Source organism: Theropithecus gelada, chromosome 20 (assembly GCF_003255815.1).
Source record: "Theropithecus gelada isolate Dixy chromosome 20, Tgel_1.0, whole genome shotgun sequence".
Lineage (NCBI taxonomy): Eukaryota > Metazoa > Chordata > Mammalia > Primates > Cercopithecidae > Theropithecus > Theropithecus gelada.
This window is the reverse complement of record NC_037688.1, coordinates 72,700,922-72,722,850: the sequence shown is the minus strand read 5'-3', so window position 1 is coordinate 72,722,850 and position 21,929 is coordinate 72,700,922. Positions and strand designations below refer to the sequence as shown.

At 39.8% G+C, this 21,929-nt stretch overlaps 1 protein-coding gene across 4 annotated transcripts in view; it reads right to left on the bottom strand.

The window, feature by feature from the left end:
- GRIN2A (glutamate ionotropic receptor NMDA type subunit 2A) overlaps window positions 1–21,929 on the bottom strand; it is a 432,458-nt gene that overhangs the window by 213,118 nt on the left and 197,411 nt on the right. The window contains exon 1 of one of the 4 annotated variants that reach the window (XM_025371389.1): window positions 5,220–5,329. The exons of the other annotated variants lie outside the window; for them this stretch is intronic. The gene's annotated coding sequence lies outside the window, so the exon portion shown is untranslated. Of the gene's footprint in view, window positions 1–5,219; window positions 5,330–21,929 lie in introns of those variants that run through there. 4 annotated transcript variants of the gene reach the window in all.

The following is a 21,929-nucleotide window of genomic DNA, read 5'->3' as shown; positions in this document are numbered from 1 at the left end:
GTGATAGCTAATAAACTCTATCTCCCCCATTTTAAGCAGAAATCACAAATGATTTTGATCCCACTTAATAATTTCCCCACACTTGATGAGACAGCGAGCTCCATGAGAGCAAGGGTCTTGCCAGGAAGCCAAAAGTCAATGTCTGATGTCCAGTCCATGTCTGGCACACAGCTGAGACCCAACAAAATAAAACGTGTGGAATTAAAGAATAAATGAATGCATAGGAAATCACCCAGGACCACAGTCAAGGGTAATATTTAGATCCTAAAGCAGGGGTTAATAGTCTATGGCTTGTGGACCAAATCCTCTCCACAGCCTCTTTTATATAGCCCAAAAGCAGAGCCAAGCCCTTTCCTGCATGTATTGTCTGTGGCTGCCTTTGTACTACAGCAGAATATGTGGCCTCTCAGTTTGCCAAGCCTAAAATATTTACTATCTGGCCTTTTATATAAAACACTTGCCAATCGCTGCTTTATAATGCATTCTGGTAGCTTATCAAAACAATCTTGGGATCTTTTAAATATGCAGCAGCTTAAGCCCAGAATCTGAATTTTAACTAGTTTCCCAATCCTTGCACTGAAAGAGAAGTGATCTGATTTCACAACAGCAGGGTTCTAAACTTTTCTCTTTTTTTACTTTTAAGTTCAGGGATACACATGCAGGTCTGCTACACAGGTAAACTTGTGCCATGGGGGATTGTTGTACAGATTATTTCATCACCCAGGTATTAAGCCTAGTACCTATTACTTTCCTGACTCTCTTCCTCCTCCCACCGTCCACCCTCTGAAAGGCCCCATTGTGTGTTTTTCCTCTATATGTGTCCATGTATTCTCATCATTTAGCTCCCCACTTATAAGTATTAATATATGATATTTGGTTTTCTGTTCCTGCGTTAGTTTGCTAAGGATAATGGCCTCGAGCTCCATCCACATCCCTCCAAAGGACATGATCTCATTCTTTTTTTATGGCTGCATAATATTCTGTGGAGTATATGTACCACATTCTCTTGATCCAAGCTATCACTGATGGACAAATATTTAGGTTGATTCCCTGTCTTTGCTACTGTGAATAGTCCTGCAAGAACATACACTTGCATGTGTCCTTATAATAGAATGATTTATATTCCTTTGGGTATATACCCGGAAATGGGATTGCTGGGTCAAATGGTATTTCTGTCTTTAGGTCTTTGAGAAATTGCCACACTGTCTTCCACAACAGCAGCACTAATCTACACTCCCACCAACAGTGTATAAGCCTTGATAAGAATCACCCAAAAGGCTTGTTAAAACAGATTGACAAGCCCTGTCCCTCACTTTCTAATTCAGTAGGATGCATACGGGCCTGAGAATGTGCATATTTTGGCCCTCACTCAAGTGATACTGATGATGCTGGTACAGAAACCACACTTTGAGAACCACAGTGCAAAGGTTACCCAGTGCCCATCCTGGTTTAATAGTGACTGATTTTCCACACTTTAGCAGTAGTGGAACCTGAGTCACTATTAAGGTCTCACGATTAAATTCTCACTATTAGTTCAGCACTATTAAGTGACTCATATTCCACACTTCAGCGGTAGATTCTGTGTTCAGCAGGTCCCACATTTTGAAATTTGGGGTGAATTCTTCCTGAGACTCTGTGGCAATAAAGAATATGAATTATGCTCACAACTGTAAAGATGTGGAACCAACCTAAGAGCCCATCAGCCAATGAGTGGATAAAGAAAACGTGGTAGATATACACCATGGAACACTACTTAGTCATAAAAAAGAACAAAATGATGTCTTGCAGCAACTTAGAGGAAGCTGGAAGCCATTATTCAAAGTGAAGTAACTCGGGAATGGAAAATCAAATATCGTTATGTTCTCACTTATAAGTGGGAACTAAGCTATGAGGATGCAAAGACACAAGAATGATATAATGGGCCAGGCGCAGTGACTCATGCCTGTAATCCCAGCACTTTAGGAGGCCAAGGCGGGTGGATCACTTGAGGTCAGGAGTTCGAGACCAGCCTGGCTAACGTGGCAAAACCCCATGTCAACTAAAAATACAAAAATTAGCCATGCATGCTGGCATGGGCCTGTAGTCTCAGCTACTTGGTGAGGCTGAGGCAGTAGGATCGCCTGAACCTGGGAGGTGGAGGTTTCAGTGAGCCAAGATTGCATCATTGCACTCCAGCCTGGGTGACAGAGTGAGACTCCATCTCAAAAAAAAATGACATAATGGACTTTGGGGATTTAGGTGTGGGGAAAGTTCGGGAGGAGGTGAGGGATAAAAGACTACATAGTGAGTAGTCTTGGGTGACAGGTGCACCAAAATCTCAGAAATCACCACTAAACAACTTATCCTTGTAACCAAAATCTGCCTATACCCCAAAAACTATTGAAGTCAAAATAAATTTTTTAAAAAAGAACATGAATTATGAACGCATTAGGAGGCAGACAGTGAAATGTCAAAAAGAAAGACACTTATGACTGTGGCTGGATTTCTTTCATACAGTGCTTCATTATTTCCAAAGTTAGTCCCCCCATCTATTATCTCATGTAAACCTCCAGACAAACCTCCAGACAACCCAGTGGGTAGGCGTTATTATTGCAAAGTGATTCTTACTCCCATTTTGCAGGAAAAAAGGAGGAGGCTCAAAGGGGTTGAAAATAGACACAAGTTAATCTCCCTGACACTCCCCTTACCCACTCAACAACAATCTCTCTAAGCTTTGTATTGCTTCCTTCTTTCTTCTCTCCCCGTATCTACTTATTTGCCTCTATTGACTTGTATGTCTGTATGTACGTATGTATGTATGTAATTAGAGATGGAGTTTCGCTCTTGTTGCCCAGGCTGGAGTGCAATGGCATGATCTTGGCTCACTGCAACCTCCGCCTCCTGGGTTCAAGCAATTCTCCTGCCTCAGCTTCCCAAGTAGCTGGGATTACATGCATGTGCCACCACACCTGGCTAATTTTGTATTTTTAGTAGAGACGGGGTTTCACCATGTTGGTCAGGCTGGTCTCGAACTCCTGACCTCAGGTGATCCACCCACCTCGGCCTCCCAAAGTGCTGGAATTACAGGCATGTGCCACCGTACCTGGCCATATTTATTTATTTATTTTTTTACAGAGTTTTGCTCTTGTTACCCAGGCTGGAGTGCCATGGCACAAACTTGGCTCACTGCAACCCCTGACTCCCAGGTTCAAGAGATTCTCCTGCTTCAGTCTCCCAAGTAACCGGGATTACAGGTGGGTCCCACCACACCCGGCTAATTTTGTACTTTTAGTAGAGATGGGGTTTCTCCATGTTGGTCAGCCTGATCTCGAACTCCCAACCTCAGGTGATCCGCCCGCCTCAGCCTTCCAAAGTGCTGGGATTACAGGTGTGAGCCACTGCACCCTGCCCTCAAACCACATATATTAAAGTAAAAAGAAAAAGTTGAAATTAATATTAATAATGTATCTTACTCAACTCACTATATTATCATTTTAATGTGCAATCAATATAAAAATTATTATTAATGAGATACTTCACATTCTTTTTTTTTCCACAGCAAGTCTGAAATCCAGAGTGAATTTAACACTTATAGCACATTTCAGCTCACACTAGCCACACTTCAAATGCTCGGTAGACACAGGGATTCAGTGGCACAAAACAGGTCTCTGTGGTCAAGGTGACCTCCTGGTCCCATGGTCCTTTTTTGAACTTGGTGTTATTGAATCTTTCTTCTACTGACATCACCTCTCTTTTCTCCTTGACACATTCTCCTCCAATGTTGCCTGAAACATCTTTTTCTCCTTGTCCTTCTCTTATGTCCCCCTGATCATTCCTTCTTGTGTGCACACTTTCTTCATTCGCCTCTGAATGAGTTAGTGTTCCCCAAGGCTCTGCATTGCATCCATTGTTCCTCACTGGGTACATCATTTACTTGGACATTTTGTCCATCCTTTATGGTTTTAAATATATGCCAGTGGCTTCCAAATCCAGATCATTCCACTAGACTTTGATATTTAAATAACTGGATGTTCATGGTGCCCTATAAGCCAGTTAAGGTCAACAAACTCTAAAACTGACCTTGTCATCCACCACCCAAACTTAGTGATACCTCAATCCACAGCCATCCGGAAACCCTAGAGCAGTGGTTCTCAACATGCAATGACTGTGCTCCACTAGGGAATATTTGGCTATGCCTGGGGATGCATTTAGCTGTCACAGCTAGGGGGCAGGGTATGACTGGTACCCAGTGGGTAAAGACCAGGGATGCTGCTAAACATCCTACAATGTACAAGAAAGCTCCCTATAACAAAGAATTATCTAGCCCAAAATGTCAAGAATTCCACTGTTGAGCAACTCTGCCTTAAAGCCTTAACTGCATCAGCAGCTCACAGGAGACTCACAGACACGTCTACTCTCGTACCCTATCTCAGACCTACTGAATTAGAAATCTCTGAAGTGAGGCTCGGGTTGGTGTTTTAACACACTCTCCAAGTGAATCTTATACACACTACAGTTCAAGAATCATCACTCTAGGTAGAGCCAACCTTGACGTCAAAGAAATCCACTAAGTTCTTGTTCTGCACCAAGCACTGGGATCGCTGATACAGAAAAAAGCAGCTAAAATTCAATGTTTGAGCAAGCACTTGACTTCAGCCTTCAGAATACAACTTCCTAGGCCTCCAGGTGAATCATTTAACTCTGTTTTCTCTTTATTAGCACTATTCCAGAAAAAATTGACCTGTAAGGATCATGGTCCAAAGCAACAAGTCTTTAATGTACAATCCTTTTCTTAGCCCTGGAGCTTGGACCTTATTTCTTCAAGTTTAAAGCTAGGAAATAGACCAGTTTTTTGGTGCATTGCCCACTAGAGAGACTGGAGTAGAGACCAATGCAGGAAAATCCTCAAACCTTTCCATCTTATTAAGCTCAGTTTATATTTTAAAACATATGAAAGAAAGTGCTTTTGAGATATGGAGATAAAGATACGATAGATCTGCTAAGGAAAAGAGGCCTTGAGGATTGTTTAGATTCACTTGGCTGCTGGAGGGCTCTAGAAAGAATTAACTTAGAGGGGAAATAAATCTGGAATCCAGTTCTTGCTCTGCCTTAACTGACAATGTGAATTTTTTTTAAAAAAATCATTTTGGTTCAAGAAATATGTATTAAGGATCTCTGATGAGCTAGACACAAAGTCAGGTACTGAAGATAAAATAAATAAAGCAGGCAAAGTCTCCTACCTTAAGAAAATTACAGGCTGGTAAACTCTCAACAGGAGAAATATTGTATTTATCAAATATAGTTACTTCCCCTGAGAAACTCAGACTGGTTGGTGAGAGAGACAAATATATTTTATAATTTCAAAACAATGTAGTAAATGTTAAAGTATTACAGAATGCTACAGAATAATGTAGAGATGAAAGGATCATTCACCCTGGGAATAAAGGAAAGCTTTCTGGAGAAGACACAGTTGTGTAGATAGCCATTTGAGAGGCAAGACTGGAGGGAAGGGGACAGGCTAGAAGGCTATTTCAGGAATTCTATAAAGAGATGATCAAGGCACGAACAAAGGCCATGGGTGATAAATAAGAGCAGGCCGTATGAAGAGGGGTGAATTAAGGATGTCTACACTGTTTTCTATTATCTTTCCCATTGACAGGTAGATTGCTTTATCCTCCTCTTGAATCTGACCAGCACAATGACTGTGTGACCAATAGAAAAGCCTAACTTTTAAGTAAAACAGAAGCTTCCACTTCTTCCCTCATATAACACTTGCCCTTGGGTATGTCAACTCAAAACTCAACTGCCATGCTTTGTGAAATCCAAGCCACATACAAAGGTTACGTTAGGCAGTGAGCTAAGCCCCCAAGCCAGTGGCCAGCTCCACACACTTAGCTATATCATGAGCCATATCATACATTCCAGCCCAACTGTGCTCTCAGGGAACTGCAGCCCCAGCTATTATTACATGGAGCAGAAGAACCACCTAGCAGAGCCCAGTCAACCCACAGAACTGTGACTGACAATAAAATGATTCTTGTTTCTAGCTCCTATATCTTGTAGCAACAGTATATAAGAATGTAAAACTGCCAATGTCAGATAAGAAAATGAGATGGCTAAAGATGATGACATGTCAGTCTAACTTCACCATAAAAATTATCTGATCTAGTTTATCTGCAAAAATAGTTCCAGCAGTGTAGAAGTGTAAGAGAGTAACAGAAGATAGCCAGAGTTCTGCTTCTGGTATGGTAGGAAATCTCTTAACAGATTCCCTCCCACACCCAAACAGGTAAACACTTAAAGCTAGAAGGAAAAAAGATACCTGAAGGCTCTGTAGAATAAGAACAGCCAGTAGATTTCACAGGGACGTTGAAACATGGAAGAAGGGCTCATCATAGAGTGAGTTCTACATTTTTTCCACCTAGGTCTGACAGCATGGTGCTGTCCCAAAATGGCACTGGGTGGCTCAACATCTAATGGAAGAGCCACCGTCTTTCTTGCCTGAAAAGGTGGAAGTTAGAGACCTGGAAGTCCATGGCCAGCAGAATACAAAAACCCCAGAAAGAAGAGACTTAGAAAAGGGAATTCTTGGCATGTATATGTAAACTCTGCCCAAGTCTTTGGTCAGTCCTTCAACAAAGGGTGAGTAGACAAGGCTCAAAGTAGTTTGCATCTAAACCTAACAGGACTGAGAATTGAGCCTTCATCCAAGAGACAGAGATGGAAATTTAAGTATAACGAGGTTAATTACTTGCTAAGACACAAATATGAATACTCTTTAAAGAAATATAATGTAACCCACAATATAGCATTCACAAAGTGCTAGTATAATTCAAAATTACTTTACATATAAGAAATAGGGAAATCTGACCCATTCTCAAAGAAAAAAGACAATCAACAGAGGTCAATCCCAATATTAAGTATATTGTTAGAATAGTTAAAGCTGCTATTCTAACAATATACTTAATGAGGTAAAGGAAAATATGCTCATCACAAAGAAAAAGGTAGGAATTCTCATAAGAGGAAAATTTTTAAAAAATTTAGAACTGAAAAATAAAATATCTGAAATAAAGAATTTACTGGATAGAACTAATATGAGAATGAAGATAACAGAGGCAGGAGTCAGAGAGCTTGAAGATAGATCAATAGAAATGATGTAAGCAGAGGGGCTTTCATAAATTAACAGAGTGAGGTCTAACATACATGTGATTAAAGTGTAACAACCCAAGATCACCTTGCCACTGCCTAGACAGAGCCAGTTTATCAAGACAGGGGAATTGCAACAGAGAAAGAGTAATTCACACAGAACCAGCTGTGCAGGAGACCAGAGTTTTATTATGACTCAAATCAGTCTCCCCAAGAATTCAGGGATCAGAGTTTTTAAGGATAATTCGGTAGGTTGAGGGCCAGTGAGTTGGGAGTTCTGATTGGCTGGCTGGAGATGAAATCACAGGGAGTTAAAACTGTCCTCCTGCTGTGAGTCAGTTCCTAGGTGGGGAACACAAGGCCAGATGAGCCAGTTTATCAATCTGGGTGGTGCTAACTGATCCATCAGATGCAGGGTCTGCAAAATATCTCAAGTACTGATCTTAGGTTTTACAATAGTGATGTTATCCCCAGGAGCAATTTGGGGAGGTTTAGAGTCTTGCAGCCTTCAGCTGCATGACTCCTAAACCATAATTTCTCATCCTGCGGCTTTAGGCAGTCTGGTCCCCAGGCAGAAAGGGTGTTTGTTTTGAGAAAGGGCTAATATCTCTTTGTTTCAAAGTTAAACTATAAACTAAGTTTCTCTGAAGGTTATTTTGGCCTACACCTACGCCCAGGAAAAACAAGGACAACTTGGAGGTTAGAAGCAAGATGAAGTCACTTAAGTGAGATCTCTTTCACTGCCATAATTTCTCAGTTACAATTTTTGCAAAGGTGGTTTCAAAAGTTTCTACAAGAAAGAGAATGGAGAAGGGGAAAAAATATTGAAGGATAATGGCCAAAAAGAAGACAGACATAAATTTTCAAATTCAAGAAACTCAAAGAACCCCAAATAGGACAAATGTGGAGAAAACCATGCTAGGCACATCATAGTCAAACTGATGAAAATCAAAAGAAATAAAATCTCAAAATTAGCAAGAGAAAAATAGCACATTATATATAGAGAACAATGATTCAAATTTTTCACAGACTTAAGATTAGAAACTACAGAGTCCAGAAGACAGTGGAATAATGTCTTTATAAGTGCTAGGGGAAAAAAAGACACACCAAATTCTATTTTTAGTGAAAATGTCCTTCAAGAATGAAAAAGAATTAAAGACTTTTCAGATAAAAGAAAACTAAGAGAATTCATTTCCAGCAGACCAGCTCTTCAAGAAATGCTAAAGGAAGTTATTCAAGCTGACATCAGAGGAAAATAATACCAGAAAACTCTAATTCCTTCAGGAATTAATGAAGAGCATTAGAAGCATAAATATCTGGGTAAGCATAAAAGATGATTTATTCTTTTAATTTTTTTAAAAAATACAAATGCATATGACTATTTAAAGCACAAATCCTTACATTGCCTCTTGGGTATTAATGTACAGATGCAATGCTTATAACACTATAGCATACAGGATGGTAAGGGGAATGAGTGGGCCCTATACTGAAAAGTTTCTACATTGTATGTGAAGCAATGCAATACTAACCCTAAGTAGCCTGTGATAAGTTAAAGATGTTTCATGTGATCCCTAGAGCAATCACTTTAAAAATGCAAATAGAGATAATTTTACTTCTTCCTTTCCAATTTGGATGCCTTTTATTTCTTTTTCTGGCCTAATTGCTCTGGCTAGGACTTCCAGTACTATGCTGAATAGAAGTGGTGAGATTGAACATCTTTGTCTTGTTCCTGATCGTAGACGAAAAGCTCTCAATTTTCACCACTGAGTATGGTGTTTGTTGTGGGCTTGTTGTACTTGACCTTTATCAGATATACTTTTATCAGGAAAACACTCAGCAAACTGGTTATAGAAGGAATTAATTTAAATTTTATAGGAATAAAAGTATTAAAATTTTCAAATACTTTTTCTGCATCTATTAAGATAATTCTGCATCTATTGAGATGAGAGGTATTGACTAAAAGCCAATAAATAAGTTAAAACAAGTGTATAAATACTCTAAAAATCCAAAAGAAGGCAGATATAATGAGCAAAATGAATCCCCCAAAGATTTTCACCTCTAACCCTGGAATCTCTGAATGTGTTACGTGAAAAAAGTGATTATGGACCTAAAAACGGAGAGGTTATCCTGGTTTATTCCATGGAGACTACCTACGTGTCGCCTGAAAAACATAGAACTTTTTCCAGCTGGAGTCAGAGAAGTAGCAGAGAAGAAGTCAGAAAGACTCCAAGTGTCAGAGGATCTTCACTCACCATTGCTGGAGGGCTCATGGAAAACATGAGAAAGAATTCTCTAGGAGCAAAGACCAGCCCGCCATCCATAGACGGCAAATAAATGGGAACCTCAGTTCCACAACTCTTTGATTTGTGAATTATTCGTCACAGCAGCAACAGAAAACTAACAGAGCAGGAAAGGGAAGAGAAAGACATGAAAAACAGAGGGGAAATATAGAAACAACAATAAACAATAAACAACAAAAAACTCAAACACATCAACAATTGCATTAAATGACTGTGGACTAAAAGTTGAAGATTCTCAGCATGGATCAAACAAAAACAAGACCAACTATTCTCTATCTATGAGAGATGTACTTTCAATGTAAAGACACAGACAGATCGAAGTAAATTAATGGAAAAAGATACACCACACAACCAGAAACTGTTAGAAGATGGGACCGTCTTTATTAGCATCAGATAAAACAGACTTTAAAACAAGGACTATTCTGAGAGGGGCATTTCATAATGAGAAAAGGGTCAATTCATCAGAAAGATATAATAACCATAAATGTGCATGAACTTAATAACAGAATCCCAAAAATATAGAATGGAACTAAAAGGAAAAATAGACAACTCCACAATCACTGTTCCTCTTCAACTTCAATCACAGATATTTCCCATTATTTATTATTACTCTATAAACCGACTCACTTTTTAAAATGTAATTAAGCTATTCTAAGGGAAATTTTATAGCTTACATAAATGGGAAGCCTCGTGTCACTTACATAATCACCATAAACATATAGCAAACCATATCATTAAATCCTAGCCAGACATCATGGCATGACTACTATGTGAGTCTGTGTTCTTTAACTGGGGCTGCGTACCACCTAAAGCCATCTCCTTTACCCGAGGTGATATGCAGCCCCATATTCTGGGAAACACTTATGTAACCTGGCTTTCTCACATGTCCAAAGGAGAACAGGACACTAACTGGTCTCCTGTAACCAAACGAGTTGCTGCCAGATCCCGGTGTTCTGATCCTTTGTTGAACGTTCCTTCCTCTGTTCTGTGAGTCTTTTATTAGCAGTAAGAGTGGAACCTAAGCCTCCTTTTTAAAGTTGGCATTTGAAACCCAATAGAAAACTGCAAGCTCCAGGACCCTGAACCAACTCAGAGTCAGAAGTGCTGGTGGCATTCAGCATCCAAAAACATTAGAGCCAAGTTTGTTCTGTCTTTTTAACACGACTAATATCATCAGTGAAATTACAGAAAAATGAAAGTCGGCACTCTAATTCCAGTAATGAAATCACAGGCGCGCAGCTCCCACCTTTAGGAGCCTCACAAATGATGCATGCCCTCTGAAGCCATTCAGCTGGCGTGACTTGTAGATTTATCCCTCCGAGGGAAGCCACTATCTATCGGGTGGCCAGCCTGACACCACATCGGGTGACAAATGAGATCGGAGAACCAAGCTTTACCAGGCAAAGGCTGCCACATGAGTGGAATACAAAATAGTTTTCCTGTGTGTGTTCAGTTGACTGCTGTAAATGAGATTCACTGGAGACCTGAAACAGGAGGGCCCAAAATAATTTTGGTTCTGATTCCAACAACAAAGCAAGAGTTGACTCTCCCCCTTCTCTAACTGATTGTAGCGATTAATCTCTCATCAGCCAGTTTATTACATAGTCCTACTCAATCTAAACCTGACAGGCAAGACACCATTTTCAAAAATTAAACAAGCCAGGTGTGGGAGCACATGCCTGTAATCCCAGCTACTTGGGAGGCTGAGACAGGAGGATCACTTGAGCCTAGGAATCCAAGGCTGCAGTGAGCCATGACTGTGCCACCGCACTCCAGCCTGGGCAACAGAGCAATACCCTCGGAGGGAGGGAGAGAGGGAGGGAGAACTGACCAGAGTTTGAATCCTGGGTTTATCATTTGCTAATTGAGTGATTTTAGGAAGTTATTTAAGCCTTGAAGTCTCCATTTCCTAATCTGTAAAACTGAAAAAAATAGTATTACCTCACCCTAAATGAGATAATTATAATTAAAGCTAAATTCATTGCATGCCATCTGCCAGATACTATGTTAAGCCCTTTATGTGTAGAAATGAAAGGAGAGTTCTGTGCGCACGCTAGGTGCTCTGTATACAGCGTACCACCCACTCCAAAGCTGAGAGTGGAAGGCAGAGCTCAAGCAATCATTAACCACAGCACACGTTCAGGCAGCTTTGTCACTAAATTTTAACCAGTACATATATAAAAGTGCCCCACTCTCCTCCTCATACTCCATATGCACACGTGCACATCCATGTGTGCATGCACTCACATGCGCGCACACACACATACACACACACTTCAATTCAGTCGCCTTTTCCTGGGGGAGTAGACTTCAGTGAGTAAGTACCTCTCTTAGCCTCAATCTCAGCTCCAAGCAATCTCTAATTCACAAAAAAATAAATAAATAAAAATAAAATTTTAAAAAACCTGTTTTTAATTAGGTCAACCCGCAGCTTAACAATGAAGATGAAGAAAAAGATCTTGGGCAAGAACAAGACAGCTGTGGTTTGAGAAGAGGGCACTACACTTGGAGTTAGAACTTGGATGCTGCCTGTGCCATATATTTACCGGATGATTTTGGACACATTCTTCGCCTTTTTGAGCCTTTTCCTCCATGCAAAATGAGGCACTTGGATGTTATAAAACACGACAATGCTACAGCATAATTAAAGCGCCAACTGATAAAGAAAAAGCAATGGGTTGTCAGCTCCCAATGCAAGTTAGAATTGTGTGTGATTTGATCTAGAAAGCAAGGGTCACTCACTTTTCAAAGCATCCATGGAGAAGCTGTATGATTCAGGGAAATGGAGTTACAGGGACCTGGCTCAACCTCCTCCTATCTGTGTGAACTTGGGCAAGTCTCTTCACCTTGCTTAGCCTCAGTTTGCTCATTTCCAGAAGGGTGATAATTCCCAGCCTTGCTGGTTTATTGTGATGATTAACATGAGTATGGAAGGTGGTTAGTACTTTGTCTGCTCCTTAGTCCTTCTCTTCCTCCTCCCCCATCCCCTTCCTCCTCTCACTCTCCCCTTCTTCCCCATCCTCCTCTTTCTCCTCCTCCCCTTCCTCTCCATCCTCTTCTTCTTCCTCCTCAATGAAGCAAGATCTTCCCTTTGTAAGAACATTAAATTTCTTCCACTCTGTGACCTGGCTCAAGTTCACTGTGAAGATGATCACTGCCAGCAGGAAAATTCCTCCAGAAGGATTTTTATTATATTTCCCTTTGAAGAGGAGCAAGGAATCAACAATTGGCATCCCTCGGAAGATGAAAGCAAGTTGCTATGTATTCAGAACTGATGTTCCTCTGGAATCAGAGTAAAGTCTTAATGGACCCTGATGACATAACGTGGTGCGAGCTCCTCATCTCAAATGGCAGGTTACTCAGCAAGACGGAGGGAGAGAAGCAGATGGATGTGACAGTAAATTCTGCTATGTACCCACAGACACTTCTAAGACATTAAAAAGTGGTGCCCACATTTCCGACTCCCACAACGAAACCTGCCAAGAAATCCTGACATTGATTTCAGGAGCATGTGGGATCCTGCCTCTCTTGCAATGCAGGTCCCTCACTCTGGTTATGCCAAGCACAGCTTAAACTGACCTCTCTGGTTGTGACAAAGTAAGCCAAGAGGAGACTAAGATTCTAACAGGTTTATTTTATCTACTTGAAAGGAACACTAGATCTGGAGTCTGGTGAAAAGGATTCAAGCTCTCATTCTGTGACTTACCAGCAATGACACAGAAGGTTGCCTCAGTTGTCCTATCTGTGAAATGGAAGAAACAAGGAAGGCAGTGCCACATGGTTATTCTGAAGACAAGATCAGCTCCTATCCCTTGGGCCACTCTCCATCTTTCTCATTTTACTCTATGATAGACCTTGACAGCTTCCTGTCACCAGCTTTTTCCCTCCTCATTGTCTTTGCACTGTCTGTTCCCTATACCTGGAATGCTTTTCCCTCTGCTCTTCCCATCATCAGGACCTCCTTTTCATCCTTCAGATTTCAGCTTAAATGTCTCATGCTCTGAGAGGCCTTTTCTTGCTAGAGCAGGGTCTTTGTCCATCAGTCTTCATCACGGCTCTGCTTATTACCTCCCCCATAGCACTTTCCAAAATCTGTAATTAGTTTTTTCACTTGTGTATTGATGTCTCCCTATACTAGAATGTACTTAGAATCTGGACATGAAAAGACTGTATCCTCATTCTCTAGTACAATGCCAGACATTTAAGCATTTAATATTCACTGAATGAATGACTGTACTAGAAAACACTTGGGGGCTGTACAGTCCTATACATATATAATGGACTATGGGACTATATATATATATAATGACTTATATTGTGTGTGTGTATATATGTAAGAGATAAAAGTATATATACCTAAGATATTTATATTATATTGAAAGTGAAACCATAGACTCTGGTGATATTGGAAAATTCTCCTATATAACTAGAGAACAGTCCAGACAGGGTAGCTCACTCCTGTAATTCCAGCATTTTGGCAGGCCAAGGCAGGCGGATCACTTGATGCCAGGAGTTCAAGACCAGCCTGGCCAACATGGCGAAACCCCCATCTCTACTAAAGAAAAAAAGAAAAGAAAAATTAGGTGGGCATGGTGGTGCACACCTGCAGTCCCAGCTACTCAGGAGGCTGAGGCATGAGAATTGCTTGAACCCAAGAGGCAGAGGTTGCAGTGAGCCGAGATCACACCACTGCACTCCAGCCTGAACAACAGACAGATACTCTGTCTCAATAAAGAAAAGGAGAGAGAGAGAGAATAGTTTCACGCTGCAAACTCCTTAGAGGAGGGAAAAAAAGCAGGCCTGGGCTGCAGGGTTAAAAGCTACCAGTCTCCCATCCAAGTACTAACCAGGCCCGACCCTGCTTTGCATTGGGAGTTATACCTGATGTAAATGACGAGTTGATGGGTGCAGCAGACCAACATGGCACAAGTATACATATGTAACAAACCTGCACGTTATGCACATGTACCCTACAACTTAAAGTATAATAATAATAAATGAATTAAAAAAAAAAAAAAAAAAAAAAAAGCTACCAGTCACAGTAGCTGTCCAGCACCAGAAAGGTGCTAAAAGAACTACAAGACAGGAAATGCACAAATTAGCATTAGAATAAAAACTGAAAATGCCATCCATGCTGTCTGTTGTTCACTTCCTGGCTGGGAGGATTCCTTCCATGATCTCAAGGCAGCACTGCCATGCTTGCTCAGCGCCTCCAACAATGTCTCAAGGTAATTGGACTGGTAGACGTTTTCCTATCTGCAAAGCTTAGTTGTGATGCAATTAGGTCATTTCCAGAAAGGTTCATATAAACTTGGGTCACTTTATATTCTTTTTAAACTTGTCATTATGGTAAATGTCAAACATAGACAAGGAAAAAAATAGTATAATGAACCCCCATGTATCCACCACTCAATTTCAACTATTTTCAATTCATGACTGATCTTGTTTTGTCTATATTCTTACCAATGTCCTCCTTCCAATGTATTATTTTGAGGTGAACTCCAGACATCATATCATTCATCTGTAAATATTTCAGTATGCATCTCTAAAAGTCAAGGACTCCTTTTTACAAATATCATCACACTCAAAATTTACCTTAATCCTTAATATTATCAAGTGTCTGATCTGTGTTCTTATTTCCCTGATTGTTCTGTATACTTTTAGAGAAATCTTATTCTTTTGACTTTGTATACACACTAGGTCTATATGATTAATATGGTATTTATTTATGTATTTATTTTTGAGACAGAGTCTTGCTGTATTGCCCAGGCTGGAGTGCAGTGGTGTGATCTCTGCTCAAACAATTCTCCGACCTCGGCCTCCCAAGTAGCTGGGATTACAGACATGTGCCACCACGCCCAGCTAATTTTTGCATTTTTATTAAAGACGGGGGTTTCGCTATGTTATCCAGGCTGGTCTGGAACTTCTGGCCTCAAGCGGTCTGCCCACCTCAGCCTCCCAAAGTGCTGGTATTACAGGTGTAAGCCACTGCAGCCAGTCTAATTAATATGACTCTTGAGACTCTTTTTACTTCATTCCATTTTTCGTTTTAAAAACTGGGTCTTTTGTTGCAGTTTCCAATAGTCTGGATTTTGCCGATGACATGCCCATGATGTCATCTAACATGCTTATGTCCCCTCCCATATTTGCTGGCAGTTCAGGCCAGAGGCAGATGCAAATCTCATTTATTTTGCCAAGGATACTTCATAAGTGATGTGTGTACTTTCTTTAAAAAATAAATGTTCTGGTTGTCTTTTGTAACATTCGCAGGCATTGACAATAATTGCCTGAATCCATTAGTTCATTACAGTTTGCAGTGTAGGGGTATTCCAATCCTACTATTCCTTCTTCATTTATTACCTGGAACTATGCCAAAAAGAGAAATCTTCCTTTGTCAGCTATTTGGTTGGCCTGAGGGAGAGCTAATATAAGAAGGGCAGAACACAGTAAACACGTGCTCCTTCCCCCATGTATGTTTTCAGAACAATGAATTGGTTCCCTAGCATCCTCCAAGGGTTACCAATTAGTTATCTTTTATAATATTTTATTATTACAAACTCATGGATGTATTATAAAACTCATGGATTTTATGCATTTCAATCCCTTGCAATGAGTGCCTTCATTGATGCCCAAACTGTTTCATCTTTGGCCAGTTGATACTTTTCAGATTGGCTTCTGAGTCCCTTTGACCTGTAGTCTTTGGTAACTGCTTTGCTCATTGCAGTGACAAGGCACTCTAGGAAGCTTTATCTTGTTCATTTCCACCCTACACCTTGAATCACCCACTTTCCCAGTGGTCCCCCTCAGTGGAAAATAGTTTAAAAACCAAACTCTGAGTGGAGGGGTACTTACTTTTACTAGGTTGGTTACTGTTCTATGATATATGTATTTTAAGTGAAAATGTATCATAAGTTCATACTGATACTTTATTTTTTAATTGACATTATTGCATATTAATATTTATGGGGTACGACATGATATTTCAATACATGTATACAATGTGTAATGATCAAAGCAAGGTAATTAGCTTATCCATCACCTTAAACTTGTCATTTCTTGTGTTTAGAACATTAAAAAGTCTGCTTTTCTAGCTATTTAAAAATACACAATATAATTTTAACTATGGTCATCCTACAGTGTGATAGAATACTAGAACCTATGCTTCCTGTCTAGCATAATTTTTTATCATTTAACCAACCTGTGGCTACACCCTTCCTGACCTCTAGTAACCACTAATCTACTTTCTACTTCCATGAGATCAACGTTCCGAGCTTCCACATGAATGAAAACATGTGATATTTGGTTTTTTGTGCCTGGCTTATTTAATATAGTGTCCTCCAAGCTCATCTATGTTGCCACGAATGACAAGATATTGTTTTAATGGCTGAATAGTATTCCATTGTGTATACATACCACATTTTCTTCATCTGTTAATTCAATGGTTGATTCAATGTCTTGGCCCCTGTGAATAGTGCTGCAGTGGGTAAAGAATATCTCTTCAACATACTGATTTCCTTTCTTCTTAAAATTTACCCAGTAGTGGGGTTGCTGGATCATACAGGAGTTCTACTTTTAGTATGAGGAATCTCCATACCGGTTTCCATCATGCCTGTTCTAAATTCTCACCAGCAATGTGTAAGAGTTCTCTTTCTCTACATCCTTGCCAGTATTTTTGTATTTTTGATATCTTTTCTGAGCTGACATTATATCACATTGTGGTTTCGATTTGCATTTTTCTCATTTGTTGAGTATTTTTTTCATAAACTTGTCCATTTGCATGTCTTTAAGAGATGTTTATTTAACTCATTTGCCCATTTTTTAATCAGATTATATTTTTTTGCTGTTGAGTTCCTTGTATATTCTGCATATTAATCCCTTGTCAGATGTAGTTTGCAAATATTTTCTCTCATTCTGCAGGTTGTCTCTTCACTCTCTTTTTTTCCTTTGCTGAGCAGCTTTTATATTTGTCTATTTTTGCTTGTGTTACCTGTGCTTTTGGGGTCTTCTCTATAAAAATATTTTCCCAGACCAATGCCCTGGAGTTTACCCTGTTTTCTTCTAGTAGTTTCATAGTTTTAGGTTTTACATTGAAGTCTTTAACCCATTTTGAGTGTATTTTGTATATGGTGACAGATAGAGGCCTAGTTTCATCATTCTGCATATGAATATCCACTTTTCCAAGCACCATTTCTGCTGTAGCTATTGTCCTCAGAATGGTCTCTCTCATTTTCCAGTAGTACCTGATGATGATCTTGAACTTCCCAAACTCTCAGAGGCATCACAAGTAACTCGGTCTTTGCTTTCTCACACGCAGTTTCTAATACCACATGGGATTTGTAGTTGTGATTTTTATTTACATGCTTATTTTTAGAACTCATGGGGACATCCTGTTCCATAATTTTTTGTAGCTATTACCCATGAATTTTTGGTTTTTTATTACTTTTGTTAGTTTGTTTTTTGAGGTTCAAAGATAATCAAAAGCTCTGCTGCTATCTTCCAGATTTCCCTAATAAAAGTATCCGTGATATGACACTCCTTCAGCTACACACACACACACACCAGTATGTTCTCCTTCTCTCTGACACACTCACAGGTGGAAACACACTCATGCATGCACGTGCGCGCACACACACACAGAGTAACTTGTGTTACACAAACACAGAGTAACTCTCCATGAGACTCTGCCAGAAACCAAACTATTGACAAAAGCTTCCTGATGTGCCCAACTCTGTAGGCGTGCTTCTCAGTTAGGTTGGATCCAAACCTAAAGATGTTAACTTCCTTGTCATCAGTAAGAACAAACCTAGTGATGTTATTACAACATCCAGATATGGGGCCAATTATTTATATGTTCATTTTATATGGTCCCACATTTAGAATAGAATGAAATTTTAATTTATTCTTTTGGTTTCTATCTACCTTTATCATTAGGAAGTGATGTTTATTAGTCAGTGAATTAAGAGGAAAATATCAAGGCCCTCCCATGTTTGTTGCAGCACTATTCACAATAGCCAAGATTTGGAGTCAACCTATATGTGTGTCAACAGACAAATGGATAAAGAAAATGTGGTACATATGCACAAAAGAGTATTATAGAGCCAGGAAAAAGAATGAGATCCTGTCATTTACAACAGTATGGATGGAACTGGAGATTAGTATGTTAGGTGAAATAAGCCAGGCACAGAAAGCCAAGCTTCACATTCCCACTTATTTGTGAGAGCTAAAAAAAATTTAAAACAATTGAACTCATGGAGGTAGAGAGTAGAGTGATGGTTACCAGAGGCTGGGAAGGGTAGTGGGGGGTGGTATGAGGTACGGATGGTTAATAAGTACAAAAAGATAGTTAGATAGAATGAATAAGATCTAATATTTAATAGCACAACAGGGTGACTACAGTCAACAACAATTTATTGTACATTAAAAAGTAACAGTATAATTGGATTATAACACAAAGAAAGGATAAATGCTTGAGGTGATGGATACCCCATCTACTCTGATGTGATTATTATGCATTGTATGCTTGTATCAAAATATCTCATGTACCCCAGAAACATATACCTACTTTATTTTTAATTGATATTTTATAATTATACACATTTATAGGTACACTATGTTTTTATATACGTATACAACGGAATGATCACACAACTTTAAAGGAAAAGAAAATTACCCAACCTCCTTTGGAAACAGAAACCATCAACAGCATTGTTCCTTCTGCCTAGGTACCAAGATATACTGATAAGAAAGGAAATTTGTAGAAAATCCTACAACTAAGGAAAAGGAATATGCTACCACCAAGAAAAAGTGCTTATGGAGAAGTTGTCATAACATGATGAACTGAAATTAAGATGTTAGGTGAATAATAAAAGTGAAACCAAAATGTATACACAAGCCAATCATAAAAATATTTGTAAAAAAAAAAATAAGATTGAAAAACTCCACCAAAGAGTTACAGCTGTGGTGAAATTACAAGTGATCTTTGTCAATTTTATTTTATAGTATATTTCTGTTTTAACAATGTACATATGTTATTACAATAACCAAAAGGCTCTTTTAAAGAAATAAAATGGGCCGGGTGCAGTGGCTCACACCTGTAATCCCAGCACCTTGGGAGGCCAAGGCAGGCAGATCATGAGATCAGGAGTTCGAGACCAGTCTGGTCAACATAGTAAAACCCCATCTCTACTAAAAAATACAAAAAAATTAGCCAGGCGTGGTGGTGGGCGCCTGTAATCCCAGCTATTTGGGAGGCTGAGGCAGGAGAATCACTTAAACTCAGGAGACAGAGGTTGCAATGAGCTGTAGATCACACCAGCCCAGGCAACAGTGCAAGACTCCATCTCAAAAAAAAAAAAAAGGCCGGGCGCGGTGGCTCAAGCCTGTAATCCCAGCACTTTGGGAGGCCGAGACGGGCGGATCACGAGGTCAGGAGATCGAGACCATCCTGGCTAACACAGTGAAACCCCGTCTCTACTAAAAATACAAAAAAAAAAAATTAGCCGGGCGTGGTGGCGGCGCCTGTAGTCCCAGCTACTCGGGAGGCTGAGGCAGGAGAATGGCATAAACCCGGGAGACGGAGCTTGCAGTGAGCCGAGATCGCGCCACTGCACTCCAGCCTAGGCGACAGAGCGAGACTCCGCCTCAAAAAAAAAAAAAAAAAAAGAAAAGAAAAAAGTTTATATTGTCAGTGTTTTATCTTTCAAGATCTAGATATCACCTTTTCCCTCTTCCATAAATACTACAACCTCACATAGGTACTTTCTGTCTTCCAATTGTGTAGACTGCTAGTAATTCAATAACTTAGCATCAAAATCACCCTAATGATCTTTTTAATATGCAGATACCCAAGTTTCCTTCCAGCACCATGGAATCAGAATCTCTGGCTATGGTACCCAGGAATCTATATTCTGAACCAGCATACTTGGCATCATTGATGCAGGAGGTCCATAGACTCCACATTGAGACACTGTATTAGGGACTCCACTTTTCACTGGGCACATAATTTGATACTTACTGGTAGGGCTGTTTGTTATTGCAGAGCATGTCTGGTTCCCACAACTAGATTACTAATTATGAAAAAACAAAGCCTAACCCTAACCGCAACTTGGCCCAGACCTCTCTAAATGATTCTAGGCATTAGGCCAATAAAGATGGCCTAAAGAATTTATATTTCTTCCTTTTGTAAAACATTAATTTTGTAGGTGCATATGAAAGCCAACTCACTCCCATTTTTAACTCGGAAACTATGGGAGGAAAAAAATGCAGCTAGAATAATGCTGTTTTCTTTGTATGCTGTTAGGCACGGAAGTGGAATTCCACCTATTCACTAAGAATAGTAGTTACCTGATAACATCCAGTTATCCAAATGCAGTAAAATAAATGAGGGCATAAGAAAGCAAACAAATATGCCAAAACATGTTTCAAGAGCAGCATACAAAACATATCTAGTCACCTCTCCCTTAAGCAAAGAAAATTAAACCAATGACCCCAATAGAAGAAAATTATTAGACATTCAAATTCTGTATATTTGGCTTAAATAAAAACAAAGAAAGATGGAGAAGTTCTCATTCACGTGAGATCTGTTTACTCTGCACAGCCTATGTCAGAGGCAATGGTCTTAAATAGTTTTAGGAGGATCTAGGTTGAACTCAGTTCTAAACCGAATAGAAACACCCATTCTAAATGGAGAAAATTCCCAAGCATGAAGTCAATTCAATACATTTCAAGAGTTTACTCTACAAAAGCTGACATCTTTCCAGACTTGAGGCAGGAAGTTCTCTCTACCCAGGAGATAAATCCAAAGACTGCACAGCTAATACTTGGACGTGTCTAGCACCATGCTCAGTGGTTTACCTGAATCATCTCTAATTCTCACAGCAACCATTTTGTGGACAAGAAATCTGCAGCTTGTGAAAAATAAGCCCGAGATGCAAACCCTGGTTTTTCTGCCTCCAAAGCCCATATGGCTCCCACAACACCAACCTACCACTTAGAGGCAATAGAAGAATACCAGATCTCAAGAGAATTAGGAGCCTACATCACTGATGTCAGGGGCAGGAATCAAGAGTGACTAAAAGGAAATGCCAAGATGTCTGGGGAGTGTGTCTCTCCTGAACGCTGAAGGAAAGAGATCCATAGGGGTATTCGTGTGTGTGAGAGAGAGGTCTTACAAACACACATTTTTAAATTTTTAATACATAAAATCAGTGGACAAATTATAGTATACCACTCAATTTTCTACCATTTGAACACATGGATACAACCATTTTCCAAATCGAGCTTCAAGATACAGAACACCAGAAACCTTCCTCCAGCTCCCGCAAGTCTGTATCAATTCCCCACCACGGTCGTCCAGCCACCTCTTTCCTTCTCTGTGTGTACCAACTAATCTCTCTCTAACACACACACACATTTTTAGCAAGGACACTGAATATTCAAAGAGCATCTTCCATATGCCAGGCTGAGTGACAGGTGCCTTAAACAATATCATATTCACAACAACCC